This window comes from Arachis stenosperma, chromosome 3 (genome assembly GCF_014773155.1).
Source record: "Arachis stenosperma cultivar V10309 chromosome 3, arast.V10309.gnm1.PFL2, whole genome shotgun sequence".
Lineage (NCBI taxonomy): Eukaryota > Viridiplantae > Streptophyta > Magnoliopsida > Fabales > Fabaceae > Arachis > Arachis stenosperma.
In genome coordinates, this window is record NC_080379.1 from 62,910,670 (window position 1) to 62,927,546 (window position 16,877).

The window sequence follows — 16,877 nt, forward strand, 5'->3', positions numbered from 1 at the left end:
AAAAAATAATATCTGGTTTTATTCTCATTTAATTCAAAATCAAAAGTAATTATGACTTATTCAATTTAGCATTTATAATAATAAATGAGATTTTCATTATACAAGTCATTTAATTTGAAATAGCATAATTTGTGATTATAATTAATATATGTATTGCCTACAAACAAATTAGGAAATTAAAATAATTTCCTAACAATCTCCCACTTGGGCTATACATATATTCTTCCTTGACATAATCACATCTTATAAACTTTATGTGCGCATCTGAATACTATTTTCCTTATTACTTTAACAATCTGGTCCGTCTCATATATTAGATATGGAGTCACCACAGTTTTTATCACATTAATGTCGTGACTGAACCACGACAATCACCATCCTAATATACTTAACGACATAGATCAAATTTGGATGAGTAATATGGAAATTACATGCCAAGTGATCTCATGCATGTCTATTTCCAGCTGGTTCAACTTTAAAACTTTGTTGAGATCAAACACAAAACAAATATTGCAAAATGAATATTTCACATAACATGAAATAAACCATTAACTTAATTCTACAAAAAAATAATTCAGTATCTGTTATAGAACATATAGCATAAAATAAACTCCCACTAAACCTAGGCATCATAAATATTGACACCTATCCAAGCAGTATGCTCATGAAAGACTTTAGGGATCAATCATTGGTTAATGGGTCTGCTAGCATATACTCTGTTCCTATATGTTCTATGGAAATATATTTTTCTTGAACTTTCTCCGTGACAACTAAGAACTTGATGTCTATATGCTTCGATTTTGTCAATCTCTTATTGTTGTTGGAGTATAGTACTGCTGACTTGTTGTCTCAGAATATCTTTAATGGTTTTTCAATGTCATCTACTATACGAAGATCAGTGAGAAAGTTTCGCAACCATATGTCATGTTTGGATGCCTCAAAGCAAGCAATGTATTCTGTCTCCATTGTTGAGGAAGCTACAAGAGTCTGTTGGTTAGACTTCCATGCAATAGCTCCTCCAGCCAAAATGAAGATACAGCCTGAAGTAGAGCGTCTACTATCTTAGCATCCCACAAAATCGGAATCAGAGTACCTAATGATCTCCAAATTTTCTGATCTCTGATAAGTAAGTATGTAATCCTTTGTTCTCTTCAGATAATGCATTACAGGTTTAACAGCTATCCAATAATCCATGTCCGGATTGATCAAATATCTATCCAACACTCCTACTATGAATGATATATCGGGACGAGTGCAGACTTGAACATACATTAAAGTTCTTTGTTCTCTTCAGATAATGCATTACAGGTTTAACAGCTATCCAATAATCCATGTCCGGATTGATCAAATATCTATCCAACACTCCTACTATGAATGATATATCGGGACGAGTGCAGACTTGAACATACATTAAAGTTCTTTTTTGGGGCATTGCTTGAGACTGAATTTGTCTCCTTTAGCTACGGGTGTGTCCATTGGTCTACAACTTTCCAAGCCATATCTACTTAAAATCTTTTCGATATAGTTCTTTTGTGATAATCCAAGAATACCTTGAGAGCGATCTGTTAGTATCTCGATTCCTAATACAAAAGAGGCATCACCAAGATCTTTTATTTCAAATTTGTTTGATAGAAATTTCTTAGTTTCATGCAACAAGTATATATCGTTACTGGCAAGTAGAATGTCATCAACATATAAGACCAAAAAAATGTATTTACTCCCACTGAACTTGCTGTATACACACTTATCTATGATATTTACTTCAAAACCATATGAGGTAATGACTTGATGAAACTTGTGATACCATTGATGGGAAGCTTGTTTGAAACCATAGATGGATTTCTTTAACTTATAAACCATAGATTTTGAATCGCCTGATACAAAATTTTCTGGTTGTACCATATACATCGTTTTATCAATGTCACCATTGAGAAACACTATCTTTACATCCATCTGATGTAGCTCCAAGTCAAAATGAGCTACTAATGCCATTATGGTTCTAAAAGAGTCTTTCGATGATACCGGAGAAAAAGTCTCTTTATAGTCTATGCCTTCCTTTTGAGTAAAGCCTTTAGCAACTAGACGAGCTTTATATCTCTTGACATTACCCTTAAAATTTCTTTTGGTCTTAAATATCCATTTACAACCAATTGGTTTCACACTTTCAGATAATTCTACGAGATCCCAGACATCATTGTCTTTCATAGACTTCATCTCTTCTTTCATGGCATCGATCCACTTTTCAGAGTTAGAACTTTGCATGACTTGAAGAAAATTGATTGGGTCATTTTCTGTCAAACCAATGCCATCCTCATATTTTTGGAGATAGACTACATATTCATTTGAAATTGCACTTCTCTTTTCTCTGTTGGATCTCCTTAATAGCACTTCTTGAGGTTGTTGAGCTTGTTGTATAGGTTGGAGTTGAGGAGGATTCTCATTATTTTCCTGTGCTGCAGCAGTATTTTGAGCAACAACGATGTTCTCATTGTTCTCTTGTACTATAACTGGATCTACAACAGAATTCTCATTGTGCTCTTGTACTATAACTATATCTTGAATAATAATAGGTAAAAGACCTAATCATTATCAGTTACAGAATCCTTATCAAAAGCAACATTCTTAATATTTCCTTCATCCACAAACTCAACATCCTCAAGAAATCTCGCATTTCCCATTTCAAAAATAGACCTTGATGTAGGATTGTAAAACTTGTACCCCGTGAACGCTCAGCGTAACCAACAAAGTAGCAACAAATTGTTCTTGAGTCCAATTTCTTTCATGCGGCGTATAAGATCGCGCCTCAACTGGACATCTCCAAATGTGCAAATACTTTATACTGGGTCTTTTCCCAGTCCAAATTTCATAAGGGTTTTGTTAACAGCTTTGCTTGGTACCCTATTAAGGATGTACACTGCGGTCTTTAAGGCTTTTCCCCAGAGTGATTCATGCAAGGAAGAATGACTAATCATACTTCTCACCATGTTCTTAAGAGTTCAGTTTCTTCTCTCTACAACACCATTCATGCTAAGTTTGCATGGCATGGTGTATTGCGGAACAATACCGTACTCCTCTAGGAAAAGAGCGAAAGACCCAGGACATTGCTCACCTAAACCGTCATATCTTCCGTAGTATTCACCACCAGAATCAGATTTGATAGTTTTAATTTTCTTCCCAAGTTGAAGTACAACTTCAGCTTGGAAAGACTTGAAAACATCCAAGGCTTGGGACTTTTCATGAATTAAATATAGATACCCGTAATGAGAGTAATCATCTATGAACGTAATAAAATACCATTGTCCATTCCAAGAGACAGTAGGAAATAGGCCACATATATCGGTATGTATCAGTTCTAAGATATCTTTAGCTCTTTCGGCACCTAATTTTCTTTCATTTTTTCTTTTTCCCTTTATACACTCAATGCAGATTTCAAAGTCTGCTAAATTTATGGGTCCAAGAATTCCATCCGACATGAGCCTCTGAATTCCCTGTTTAGAGATGTGACCTAGGCATTTGTGACATAATGATATCGAGTTCTCATTTAGTTTTTGTTTTGTACCTATTTGCAGTATTTCATTATTATATATAGGAATTTAAATCAAGCCTATATAGATTATCGACCAAATGACCAGAGCAAATATTATTTGAATTATAAAGGAAACTGACTTTATTATTTCCGAACGAATAAAAATAACCTGATTTGTCCAAACAAGAAACAGAAATTAAGTTCTGTCCAAATGACGGTACATAAAATGTCTCAAATAAATCTAAGTAAAATCCACTCGTGGAACATAATCCAAAGGTTCCTATAGCTTCGATTGCAACTACATTGCTGTCTGCCATATAGATGTATCTTTCAGCATCACTTGGCAGTCGGCTCAACAGGCAACCCTGCATAGTAACACTTACATGAGTAGTAGCAGTAGAATCTATCCACCAAGTATCAACAGGTGCATAACTTAAACTAGCCTCAGAACAAATGAAAGTAAGAATCATACCCTTATTTACACGCCAAGTGGTATATTTGGTACAATTCTTCTTCATGTGTTCTACCTTCTTACAGAAGAAATAGGTTGAAGCTTGATCCTGTTTCTTAGCCTTTTTCTACTTAGAAGGTGTATCTGCAGTAGTATCACGCTTTCTTTTATACTGAGAAGATGAAACCATGTGAGCACTTTCAGTCTTATCTTGATACAACCTCTCTTCTTCTTGCACACAGTGAGATATAAGCTCACTTAGGGACTAAGTGTCCTTCAGAGTGTTATAACTCACTTTGAATTACCCAAAGTGTGCAAGGAGGGAGATCAAAATGATATGCACGAGTAAATCTTCAGACAACTCTAACTTTAGTGCTTTCAATTTAGAAGCAAGATGAGACATTTCTATAATGTACTCCCTTATGTTCCCTTTACCTTTATACCTCATGGAGACAAGTTTGCTCAAAAAGCTACTTTCCTCAGCCTTTTCATCCTTAGAAAAGAATTTTTCAATATCTTTTAGGAACTTTTTGGCATCTTTATCCTCAGTAATTGAGCCTCAAAACGCCTCAGGAATTAAGCATTTCATGATCATAATGCTCATTCGATTGGATATCTCCCACTTCTCTATTTTAATCTCCTTGAGATTTTCTGGAGTGAAAGTGGGTTTCTCCTTTCGAAGAGCTATATTCAGATCCATACGACCAAGGACAAACTCTACGGTACATAGGAATACTGCTAATTTGTGCAGAAATATTGGTAGCTGAAGCTATAGTTTCTAGATTATAACAAAAAATATGCAGTAAATATTAGTTAAATAATGGAAAAAAAACCATATTGAGATATCTAGACCAACATTAATTTTTAATCTTTGGATAGAAAAATTAATTGTAAGTGATATTCTCATTGAAGTAATCAAATATTGTCAAAATTTCTGTCACACATTAAGCCTTTCTTTGGACCGACTCAATGTGCACATGAAAACTTCAATTTTGCAACATATTTATTACCGTATATATTTTCTGTTAATTGGCCAAATAATAATCTTCCTTTGGATTGATTATTGATCGTATAATTAATAGAAAATAAATAATAGTGTGTAATGCTCATTATTTGGCCAAATAAAAAACTTCCTTTGGGTTGATTAGTGTTTGCATAAATAATGAACATTATTTTCTATTACTCAAATATTATTAATGTGTAGACATAACTTGGCCAAATATAAATCTTCCTTTAGATAGATTAATATTCGCATAAGTGACTGATAAACCCATATTTTATGGTTTATCTTGTGCTTAATTGAGTGGATTTTATCAACTCTTTACCCACTTATTCATACTATTCGCATGTTTTACATTTGCCTTCCTAATTATGTGCTTTGATTAAAAAACATGCTTCTTTGATTTTATATTTGCTTATTATTAATCCTCTCTTATTACCATTAGATGCCTTGATATGTGTGTTAAGTATTTTCAGAGATTACAGGGCAGGAATGGCTCAGAGGATGGAAAGGAAGCATGCAAAAGTGGAAGGAATACAAGAAGTTGGAGAAGTTGTTAAGCTGTCCAGCCTGACCTCTTCGCACTCAAACGGCTATAACTTTAGCTATAGAGGTTCAAACGACGCGGTTCTAGTTGCGTTGGAAAGCTAACGTCCAGGGCTTCGATTTGATATATAATATGCCATAGTTCCCCTGACGCTAGATGATGCGAACGCGTGATCCACGCGGACGCATCGCATCTGCGAACTTTAATCCGCGCGGCCGCGTGGGCGACGCCTCCGCGTCACTTGGCCGCGACCTGTACGGACCAAAAAGCGCTGGAAGTGACTTCTGGGCTGTTTCTGACCCAGTTTTTGGCCCAGAGAACACAGATTAGAGGCTATAAAGTGGGGGAATGCATCCATTCATAATCAGGCTTTTCATAATTCACTTTTCATGTTTTAGATGTAGTTTTTAGAGAGAGAGGTTCTCTCCTCTCTCTTAGGATTTAGGTAGGATTTTTAGAAATTAGGATTTAGGACTTCTCTTAGTTTTAGGAGTGACTCTCGATCCCAGGTTCGATGTTCTTTTACTTTACATTTATCTCTTATTTTCAGATACTTGAATGCTTATATTAGTTATGTTGCCTATTTGGCTTATGCCACATTCATGATTATTTTCTTATTTAATGATATTTGAGGTATTTCAGTCTAATATTGCTTTTTTTTTGTTTATGCTATTGATCATTCCCAATCTGAGGATATTCTTATTCCCGTAGAATTAATTTCCTTCCCTTTTGGTCTTGGTTAAGAAATCAGTAACTCAGGAGTTATCTTAGCTCAACATAATTGATAACTGTTATCTTGCTAATTGAATTGAATTTCAATAATCCCAACCTTTTCTTAGGAAATAAATAGGATTCGAAGGTCAAATTAATTAGTCCCTTGACTTTCCTTTGCTTTAGCAAGGGTTAACTGAGTGGAATTAAGATTCAACTTTCATTATTATTGCTAAGAATAACAAAGTCTGGACTTCCAATTTCTCATACCTTGCCAAAAGTTTGCTTTACAGTATTTATTTATTCTAATTGCTATTTAAATTAATTACCATATTTACTCCTCATTCTTGAAACCCCAAATTTACAATCTCCATAACCAATAATAAGAACATACCTCCCTGCAATTCATTGAGAAGACGACCCGAGGTTTAAATACTCGGTTATCAATTTTAAAGGGGTTTGTTACTTGTGACAACCAAAACGTTTGTATGAAAGTACTTTTGTTGGTTTAGAAGCTATACTTGTAACAGAAATTTATTTTGAATTCTAGACCACGCAAAAGTTCTCTCATCAGTGACATATATATAAATAATAATCCTTATATCCCAAAAGGATAATCAATTAATTTTACACCAAATTAATGATGCACACACAATAAAAATGAGACAATTATAATTCAATAATACTCTACTACTATTTCATAACGAATTATCAATATTATGAGTATCGTTTTATATATAAAATGGAACATGTTTATATTACATTATCAGCACACAAGTATATATATATATATATATATATAGGAGGGCATATCGATGGATATATATGTATATATGTATCAATTTATATATATACATTGACACACACACAACGTAAACAAGTTCATATGCGTGCAACAATTTCATAACGTAAATAATACACACACACACACACATATATATATATATATATATACTAGCAGAAGACTCGTGCAACGTATGGGCGAAAAACATCTGTTGCTAAAATTTATTCTTTTGATGAGCAGATAATTTATACGTTTTTTGGCATTATTTTTATATAGTTTTTAATAGGATCTAGCTACTTTTTAGTATATGTTTATTAGTTTTTAAGCAAAATTTACATTTCTGGACTTTACTATGAGTTTGTGTATTTTTCTGTGATTTCAGGTATTTTCTGGCTGAAATTGAGGGACCTGAGCAAAAATCTGATTCAGAGGCTGAAAAAGGACTGCTGATGCTGTTGGATTCTGACCTCTCCGCACTCGAAATGGATTTTTTGGAGCTACAGATATCCAAATGGCACACTCTCTGTTGTGTTGGAAAGTAGACATCCAGGACTTTCCAGAAATATATAATAGTCCATATTTTGTTCGAGGTTTGACAACGCAAACTGGCGTTCAACGCCAGCTTTCTGCCCTATTCTGGCGTTAAACGCCAGAAACAAGTTGCAAGCCAGAGTCAAACGCCAGAAACAAGTTATAAACTGGCGTTTAACTCCAAGGAAGGTTTCTACACGTGGAAGCTTTAATACTCAGCCCAAGCACACACCAAGTGGGCCCCGGAAGTGGATTTCTGCATTATTTACTTATTTCTGTAAACCCTAGTAACTAGTTTAGTATAAATAGGACCTTTTACTATTGTATTAGACATCTTTGGAGCTTTTGGAACATCTTTGGACCATTGTTCACGTTTTTGGGAGGCTGGCCATTCGACCATGCCTACCCTATTTTCACTTATGTATTTTCAACGGTGGAGTTTCTACACATCATAGATTAAGGTGTGGAGTTCTACTGTTCCTCGAGTATTAATGCAAAGTACTATTGTTCTTCTATTCAATTGCTGCTTATTCTTATTCTAAGATATTCATTCGCACACAAGAACATGATGAATGTGATGATTATGTGACACTCATCACCATTCTTACTTATGAACGCGTGATTGACAACCACTTCCGTTCTACATGGAAACAAGCTTGAATGTATATCTCTTGGGTTTCTAATCAATGATTCACATTGACTCCACTCTGACAATGGGGCATCTGAATTCAAGATTAGAGTCTTCGTGGTATAGGCTAGAATCCATTGGCAGCATTCTTGAGATCTGGAAAGTCTAAACCTTCTCTGTGGTATTTCGAGTAGGATCTGGGATGGGATGACTGTGACGAGCTTTAAACTTGCGACTGTAGGGCGTGGTGACAGATGCAAAAGGATAGTAAATCCTATTCTTACACGATCGAGAACTAACAGCTGATTAGCCATACCATATCTGTGAATGGTATTTTTCATCTAAGACGAGCAATCCGACAGTTGATTAGCAGTACAGAAACCGTAGAGGACCATTTTTACTGAGAGGACGGGAAGTAGCCATTGACAATGGTGACACCCAACATACAGTTTGCCATAGAAAGGAGTATGAAAGATTGGATGAAGGCAATAGGAAAGCAGAGATTCAGAAGGAACAACGCATCTCCATATGCTTATCTGAAATTCCCACCAATGAATTACATAAGTATCTCTATCTTTATTTTATGTTTATTTATCTTTTAAATTATCAAAACTCTATAAACATTTGAACTCACTTGACTGAAATTTACAAGGTAACCATAGCTTGATTCAAGCCGACAATCTCCGTGGAATCGACCCTTACTCACGTAAGGTTTATTACTTGGACGACCCAGTGCACTTGCTGGTTAGTTGTGCAAAGTTGTGAAAAAGAGTTGAGATTACAATTGTGCGTACCAAGTTGTTGGCGCCATTGAGATCACAATTTCGTGCACCAAATTTTTGGTACTATTACCGGGGATTGTTCGAGTTTGGACAACTGACGGTTCATATTGTTGCTCAGATTAGGTAATTTTCTTCTTATTTTAACCTTTATTTTATTCTCAAAAAGTTTTCAAAAATTTTTTCTTCTTTTTCGTTTTTCTAAAAATAATTTTCGAAAAATCCAAAAAAATTTAATAAAATCATAAAAACAAAAATATTTTGTGTTCCTTGTTTGAGTCTAGTGTTTATTTTTAAGTTTGGTGTCAATTGCATGTTTTTAAAATTTGTGCATTTTTCGAAACATTCATGCATTGCACTCTTCATGATCTTCAAGTTGTTCTTAATGAGTCTCCTTGTTTGATCTTCATATTTTCTTATTTTGTGTCTTTTCTTGTTTTTCATATGCATTCTTGAATTCATAGTGTCTAAACATGAAAAATCTCTAAGTTTGGTGTCTTGCATGTTTTACTTTTCTTGAAAATTTTTCAAAAATATGTTCTTGATGTTCATCATGATCTTCAAAGTGTTCTTGGTGTTCATCTTGACATTCATAGTGTTCTTGCATGCATCATTTGTTTTGATCTAAAATTTTTATGTGTTGAGTCATTTAGTTGTTTTTTTTCTCTCTCCTCATTAAAAATTCAAAAAAATAAAAAAAACATATTTTTCTTATTTTACTCATAATTTTTGAAATCTTTGGGTTGAATTAGTAAAAAAATTTTAAAATAAGTTGTTTCTTGTTAGTCAAGTCAAGATTTCAATTTTAAAAATCTTATCTTTTCAAAACTTTTTCAAAAATCAAATCTTTTTCATTTTTCTTTTATATATTTTCGAAAATTTTTTAAATTTCTTTCCAAAAATCTTTTTCTTAATTTTATTTCATAATTTTCGAAAACTTTACTAACAATTAATGTGATTGATTCAAAAATTTGATGTTTGTTACTTTCTTGTTAAGAAAAGTTCAATCTTTAAATTCTAGAATCATATCTTTTAGTTTCTTGTTCGTCAAGTAATCAATTTTAATTTTAAAAATTAAATCTTTTTAATTTCCTTTTCAAATCTTTTTCAAAATATCTTTTTAATCATATCTTTTCAAACATATCTTTTTCAAATCATATCTTTTTCAAAATCAATTTCAAAAATCTTTTCTAACTTCTTATCTTTTCAAAATTGATTTTCAAATCTTTTTCAACTAACTAATCAACTTTTTGTTTGTTTTACTATTTCTTATCTTTTTAAAACCACCTAACTATTTTTCTCTCTCTAATTTTCGAAAATTCCTCACCCTTTTTCAAAATTCTTTTTAATTAACTAATTGTTTTAAATTTTAATTTTACTTTTATTTCTTTTCCTAATTTTCGAATTCAAACTATAATAATTAAAATAAAAACAAAAATAATTTTCTTTTCTTAAAATTAAAATTCAAATTTTCTCATCTCTCATCTCTTTCTATTTATTTATTCATTTACTAACACTTATCTTCATCTTAAAATTCGAACCCTCTCTTCCTCTCTGTGTTCGAATTCTTCTTTTCTCCTTCTCCTATTCTTATCTTCTTCTACTCACATAAAGGAATCTCTATACTGTGACATAGAGGATTCCTCTTCTTTTCTGTTCTCTTCTTTTTCACATGAGCAGGAGCAAGGATAAGAACATTCTTGTTGAAGCTGATTCGGAACCTGAAAGGACTCTGAAGAGGAAGCTAAGAGAAGCTAAAACACAACACTCTGAAGATGACTTTACTGAAATTTTCGAAAAAGTAGAGATGGCCAAACCCAATAACAATGGTGGAGGTGCTAGGAAGATGCTTGGTGACTTTACTGCATCAAATTCCAAGCATCTCAATCTCTGCCATTGGAGCAAACAATTTTGAGCTAAAGCCTCAATTAGTTTCTCTGATGCAACAGAATTACAAGTTTTATAGACTTCCATCAGAAGATCCTTTTCAGTTCTTAACTGAATTCTTGCAGATCTGTGATACTATTAAGACCAATAAAGTTGATCCTGAGGTCTATAAGCTTATGCTTTTCCCTTTTGCTGTAAGAGACAGAGCTAGAGTATGGTTGGACTCTCAACCTAAAGATAGCCTGAACTCTTGGGATAAGCTGGTCACGGCTTTCTTAGCCAAGTTCTTTCCTCCTAAAAAACTGACCAAGCTTAGATTGAATGTTCAAACCTTCAGACAAAAAGAAGGTGAATCCTTCTATGAAGCTTGGGAAAGATACAAGCAATTAACCAAAAAGTGTCCTTCTGACATGCTCTCAGAATGGACCATCCTGGATATATTCTATGATGGTCTGTCTGAATTATCTAAGATGTCATTGGACCATTCTGTAGGTGGATCTATTCACCTGAAGAAAATGCCTGCAGAAGCTCAAGAACTCATTGAAATGGTTGCAAATAACCAGTTCATGTACACCTCTAAAAGGAATCCTGTGAGTAATGGGATGCCTCAGAGGAAGGGAGTTCTTGAAATTGATGCTCTGAATGTCATATTGGCTCAGAACAAAATGTTGACTCAACAAGTCAATATGATTTCTCAGAGTCTGAATGGTTTGCAAATGCATCCAACAGTACTAAAGAAGCATCTTCTGAAGAAGAAGCTTATGATCCTGAGAACCCTGCAATGGCAGAGGTGAATTACATGGGTGAAGCCTATGGAAACACCTATAATCCCTCATGGAGAAATCATCAAAATTTCTCATGGAAGGATCAACAAAAGCCTCAACAAGGCTTTAATAATGGTGGAAGAAATAGGTTTAGCAATAGCAAGCCTTTTCCATCATCCTCTCTACAACAGACAGAGAATTCTGAGCAGAGCCCCTCTAACTTAGCAAATGTAGTTTCTGATCTATCTAAGGCCACTCCAAGTTTCATGAATGAAACACAATCCTCCATTAGAAATTTGGAGGTACAAGTGGACCAGCTGAGTAAAAGAGTCACTAAAACTCCTCCTAGTACTCTCCCAAGTAATACAGAAGAGAATCCAAAAAGAGAGTGTAAGGCCATAACCTTACTTGGTGTGGCCGAACTTGGAGAGGAGGAGAAGGACATGAATCCCAGTGAGGAAGACCTCATGGGACGTCCTCTGGACATAAAGGAGTTTCCATTTGAGGAACTTAAGGAATCTGAGGCTCATCTAGAGACCATAGAGATTTCATTGAACCTACTTCTGCCATTCATGAGCTCTGATGACCATTCCTCCTCGGAAGAGGATAAAGATATTACTGAAGAGCAAGTTGTTAAGTACCTTGGAGTAATCATGAAGCTGAATTCCAAGTTATTTGGTAATGAGACTTCGGCGGATGAACCCCCCTTGCTCACCAATGAACTGAATGACTTGGTTAGGCAGAAATTACCTCAAAAGAAATAGGATCCTGGTAAATTCTTAATTCCCTATACCATAGGCACCATGACCTTTGAGAAGGCTCTGTGTGACCTGGGGTCAGGTATAAACTTAATGCCACTCTCTGTAATGGAGAAACTGGGAATCTTTGAGGTACAGGCTGCCAAATTCTCATTAGAGATGGCAGACAAATCCATGAAAAGGCTTATGGACAGGTAGAGGACGTGCTAGTAAAGGTCAAAGGTCTTTACATCCCTGCTGATTTCATATTCCTAGACACTGGGAAGGATGAGGATGAATTCATCATCCTTGGAAGACTCTTCCTAGCCACAGTAAAAGCTGTGATTGATGTGGATAGAGGAGAGTTGATCCTTCAATTGAATGAGGACTACCTTGTGTTTAAAACTCAAGGATCTCCCTCTATAACCATGAATAGGAAGCAAGAAAAGCTTCTCTCAATAGAGAGTCAAACAAAGCCCCCACATTCAAACTCTAAGTTTGGTGTTGGAAGGTCCCAACAATGCTTTGAACATTTGTAAAGCTCCATGAGAGCTCACTGTCAAGCTATTGACATTAAAGAAGCGCTTATTGGGAGGCAACCCAATTTTATTTATCTATGTTATTTTCTTTTTTAGGTTGATGATCATGTGGAGTCACAAAAACAACTACAAAAATTAAAGAAAAATAAAAAATAGCATTAAAAATAGCACACCCTGGAGGAGAAACTTACTGGCGTTTAAACACCAGGATGGGTAGCAGAATGGGCGTTTAACGCCCAGTCTGTCACCATTCTGAGCATTAAACACCAGAAAGAAGCACCAGACTGGTGTTAAACGCCAGAAAGAAGCAACAAACTGGCGTTAAATGCCAGAAAGAGGTTGCAGCTTGGCGTTTAACGCCAGGAAAGGAATAAAAGCTGGCGTTCCTGGCGTTAAACGCCAAGATTGCCTGTAAAGGCGTTTACACGCCTAATAAGAGCAGGGATGATAAATTCTTGACACCTCAGGATCTGTGGACCCCACAGGATCCCCACCTACCCTCCCACAACACTCTTCCCCAAATACCCCTCACCAATCAACTCATTCACTCTTCTCCATCACCTCTTCACCAATTACTTCCATATCTCTTCCCTAAAAACCCCACCTACCTCACCTTTCAAATTTAAAACACTTTTCCCTCCCAAACCCAACCCAAATGACCGAAACCTAACCCTCCCATCAACCCTATATAAATCCCTCACTACTCCTTTATATTCACACAACACAAACACCTTTCCCCCATCTTGGCCAAACCACCTATAACCCTCCATCTCCTCTATTTTCTTCTTCTTCCCCTTCTTTTTTTCTTCTTTTGCTCGAGGACGAGCAAACCTTTTAAGTTTGGTGTGGTAAAAGCATTGCTTTTTGTTTTCCATAACTATTTATGGCACCTAAGGCCGGAGAAACCTCTAGAAAGAGGAAAGGAAAGACAAAAGCTTCCACCTCTGAGTCATGGGAGATGGAGAGATTCATCTCAAAGGTCCATCAAGACCACTTCTATGAAGTTGTGGCCAAGAAGAAGGTGATCCCTGAGGTCCCTTTCATGCTCAAGAAAAATGAGTATCTGGAGATCCGACATGAAATCCGAAGAAGAGGTTGGGAAGTTCTCACCAACCCCATTCAACAAGTCGGAATCTTAATGGTTCAAAAGTTCTATGCCAATGCATTAATCACTAGGAACCATGACCAAAGTATGAACCCGAATCCAAAGAATTGGCTTACAATGGTTCGGGGGAAATACTTAGATTTTAGTCCAGAAAATGTAAGGTTGGCGTTCCACTTGCCAATGATGCAAGAAAACGCACGCCCCTACACTAGAAGGGTCAACTTTGATCAAAGGTTGGACCAAGTCCTCATGGACATATGTGTGGAAGGAGCTCAATGGAAAAGAGGCTCAAGAGGCAATCCGGTTCAATTGAGAAGACCGGACCTTAAGCCTGTGGCTAGAGGATGGTTGGAGTTCATCCAATACTCCATCATTCCTACTAGCAACCGATTTGAAGTGACTGTGGATAAGGCCATTGATGAGCAGATAATTTATACGCTTTTTGGCATTGTTTTTAGGTAGTTTTTAGTAGGATCTAGCTATTTTTAGGGATGTTTTCATTAGTTTTTATGCAAAGTTCACATTTCTGGACTTTAATATGAGTTTGTGTGTTTTTCTGTGATTTCAGGTATTTTCTGGCTGAAACTGAGGGACCTAAGCAAAAATCTGATTCAGGCTGAAAAAGGACTGCTGATGTTGTTGGATTCTGACCTCCCTGCACTCGGAATGGATTTTCTAGAGCTACAGAATTCCAAATGGCGCGCTCTTAACGGCGTTGGAAAGTAGACATTCAGAGCTTTCCAGAAATATCTAATGGTCCATACTTTGTTTGAGATTAGACGACGCAAACTGGCATTCAACGCCAGTTCTATGCTGCATTCTGGAGTAAAACGCCAAAAATACGTCACAAACCAGAGTTAAACGCCAAAAACACGTTACAACTTGGCGTTTAACTCCAAGAGAAGCCTCTGCACGTGTAAAGCTCAAGCTCAGCCCAAGCATACACCAAAGTGGGCCCTGGAAGTGGATTTCTGCACTTAGACTTATTTCTGTAAACCCTAGTAGCTAGTCTACTATAAATAGGACTTTTTACTATTGTATTTTGGGATCTTTGGACGCCGAGTCCTTAGACCAGATCTTTTTCCCTATTTTCAAATTCATATGATATTTGTGGGGGCTGGCCATTCGGCCATGCCTGGACCATCACTTATGTATTTTCAACGGTGGAGTTTCTACACACCATAGATTAAGGGTGTGGAGCTCTGCTATACCTCGAGTTTTAATGCAATTACTACTATTTTCTATTCAATTCAGCTTATTCTTGTTCTAAGATATCCATTGCACTTCAACCTGATGGATGTGATGATCCGTGACACTCATCATCATCCATCCTTATGAACGCGTGCTTGACAACCACCTCCGTTCTACCTTAGACCGAACGAATATCTCTTGGATTCCTTAATCAGAATCTTCGTCGTATAAGCTAGAATTATTGGCGGTCATTCTTGAGAATCCGAAAAGTATAAACCTTGTCTGTGGTATTCCGAGTAGGATTCATGGATTGAATGACTGTGACGAGATTCAAACTCGCGATTGTTGGGCGTAGTGACAGACACAAAAGAATCAATGGATTCTACTCCGACATGATCGAGAACCGACAGATGATTAGCCGTGCTATGACAAGAGCATTTGGACTATTTTCATTGAGAGGATGGGAAGTAGCCATTGACAACGGTGATGCCCTACATACATCTTGCCATGGAAAGGAGTAAGAAGAATTGGATGAAAGCAGTAGGAAAGCAGAGATTCAGAAGGAACACAACATCTTCATACACTTGTCTGAAATTCCTACCAATGAATTACATAAGTATCTCTATCTTTATTATATGCTTTAATTATTATTAATTTCGAAAACTCCATAACCATTTATTATCCACCTAACTGAGATTTACAAGATGACCATAGCTTGCTTCATACCAACAATCTCCGTGGGATCGAAGTTGTGACAAAGTGTGATTCACGTTTGAGAGCGCTTCCAAGTTTTTGGCGCCATTGTTTATGATCAATTTCATGCACCAAGTTTTTGGCGCCGTTGCCGGGGATTGTTCGAGTTTGGACAACTGACGGTTCATCTTGTTGCTCAGATTAGGTAATTTTCTTTTCAAAATTTTTTTTTTCAAAAATCTTTCAAAAACTTTTTATTTGTTTTCGTTCTTTTCAAAATAATTTTCGGAAAAAAATAAAAAATTAATAAAATCATAAAAATAAAAAATATTTTGTGTTTCTTGTTTGAGTCTAGAGTCAATTTTTAAGTTTGGTGTCAATTGCATGTTTTTAAAAATTTATGCATTTTCCGAAAAATTCATGCATGGTGTTCTTCATGATCTTCAAGTTATTTTTGACAAGTCTTCTTGTTTGATCTTTAAATTTTCTTGTTTTGTGTCTTTTGTTGTTTTTCTATGAATTTTTGCATTCATAATGTCTAAGCATGAAAAATGTCTAAGTTTGGTGTCTTGCATGCTTTCTTTTCTTGAAATTTTTTTCAAAAATAAGTCTTGATGTTCATCTTGATCTTCAAAGAGTTCTTGGTGTTCATCTTGACATTCATAGTGTTCTTGCATGCATCATGTGTTTTGATCCAAGATTTTGATGTTTTAGGTCATTTTTTTATTTTTTTTTCTCTCTCATCATTAAAAATTCAAAAATAAAAAATATCTTCTCCTTTTTTCTCTCATAAATTTCGAAAATTTGAGTTGACTTAGTCAAAAATTTTTAAAACTTAGCTATTTCTTATAAGTCAAGTCAAATTTTCAATTTTAAAAATCCTATCTTTTCAAAATCTTTTTCAAAAATCAAATCTTTTTCATTTTTCTTTTATGATTTTCAAAATTTTTTTAAAATTTATTTTCAAAAATCTTGTTCTTATCTTTATTTCAAAATTTTGAAAA

At 35.3% G+C, this 16,877-nt stretch overlaps 1 non-coding gene across 1 annotated transcript; it reads right to left on the reverse strand.

Annotated features, from left to right (window-relative positions):
* Positions 1-11,152: 11,152 nt before the first annotated feature.
* On the reverse strand, positions 11,153-11,256 carry LOC130971096 (small nucleolar RNA R71). Its single transcript, XR_009082329.1, has one exon. It is a non-coding gene; the product is annotated as a small nucleolar RNA R71 (small nucleolar RNA).
* Between the last annotated feature and the right edge of the window lie 5,621 nt (positions 11,257-16,877).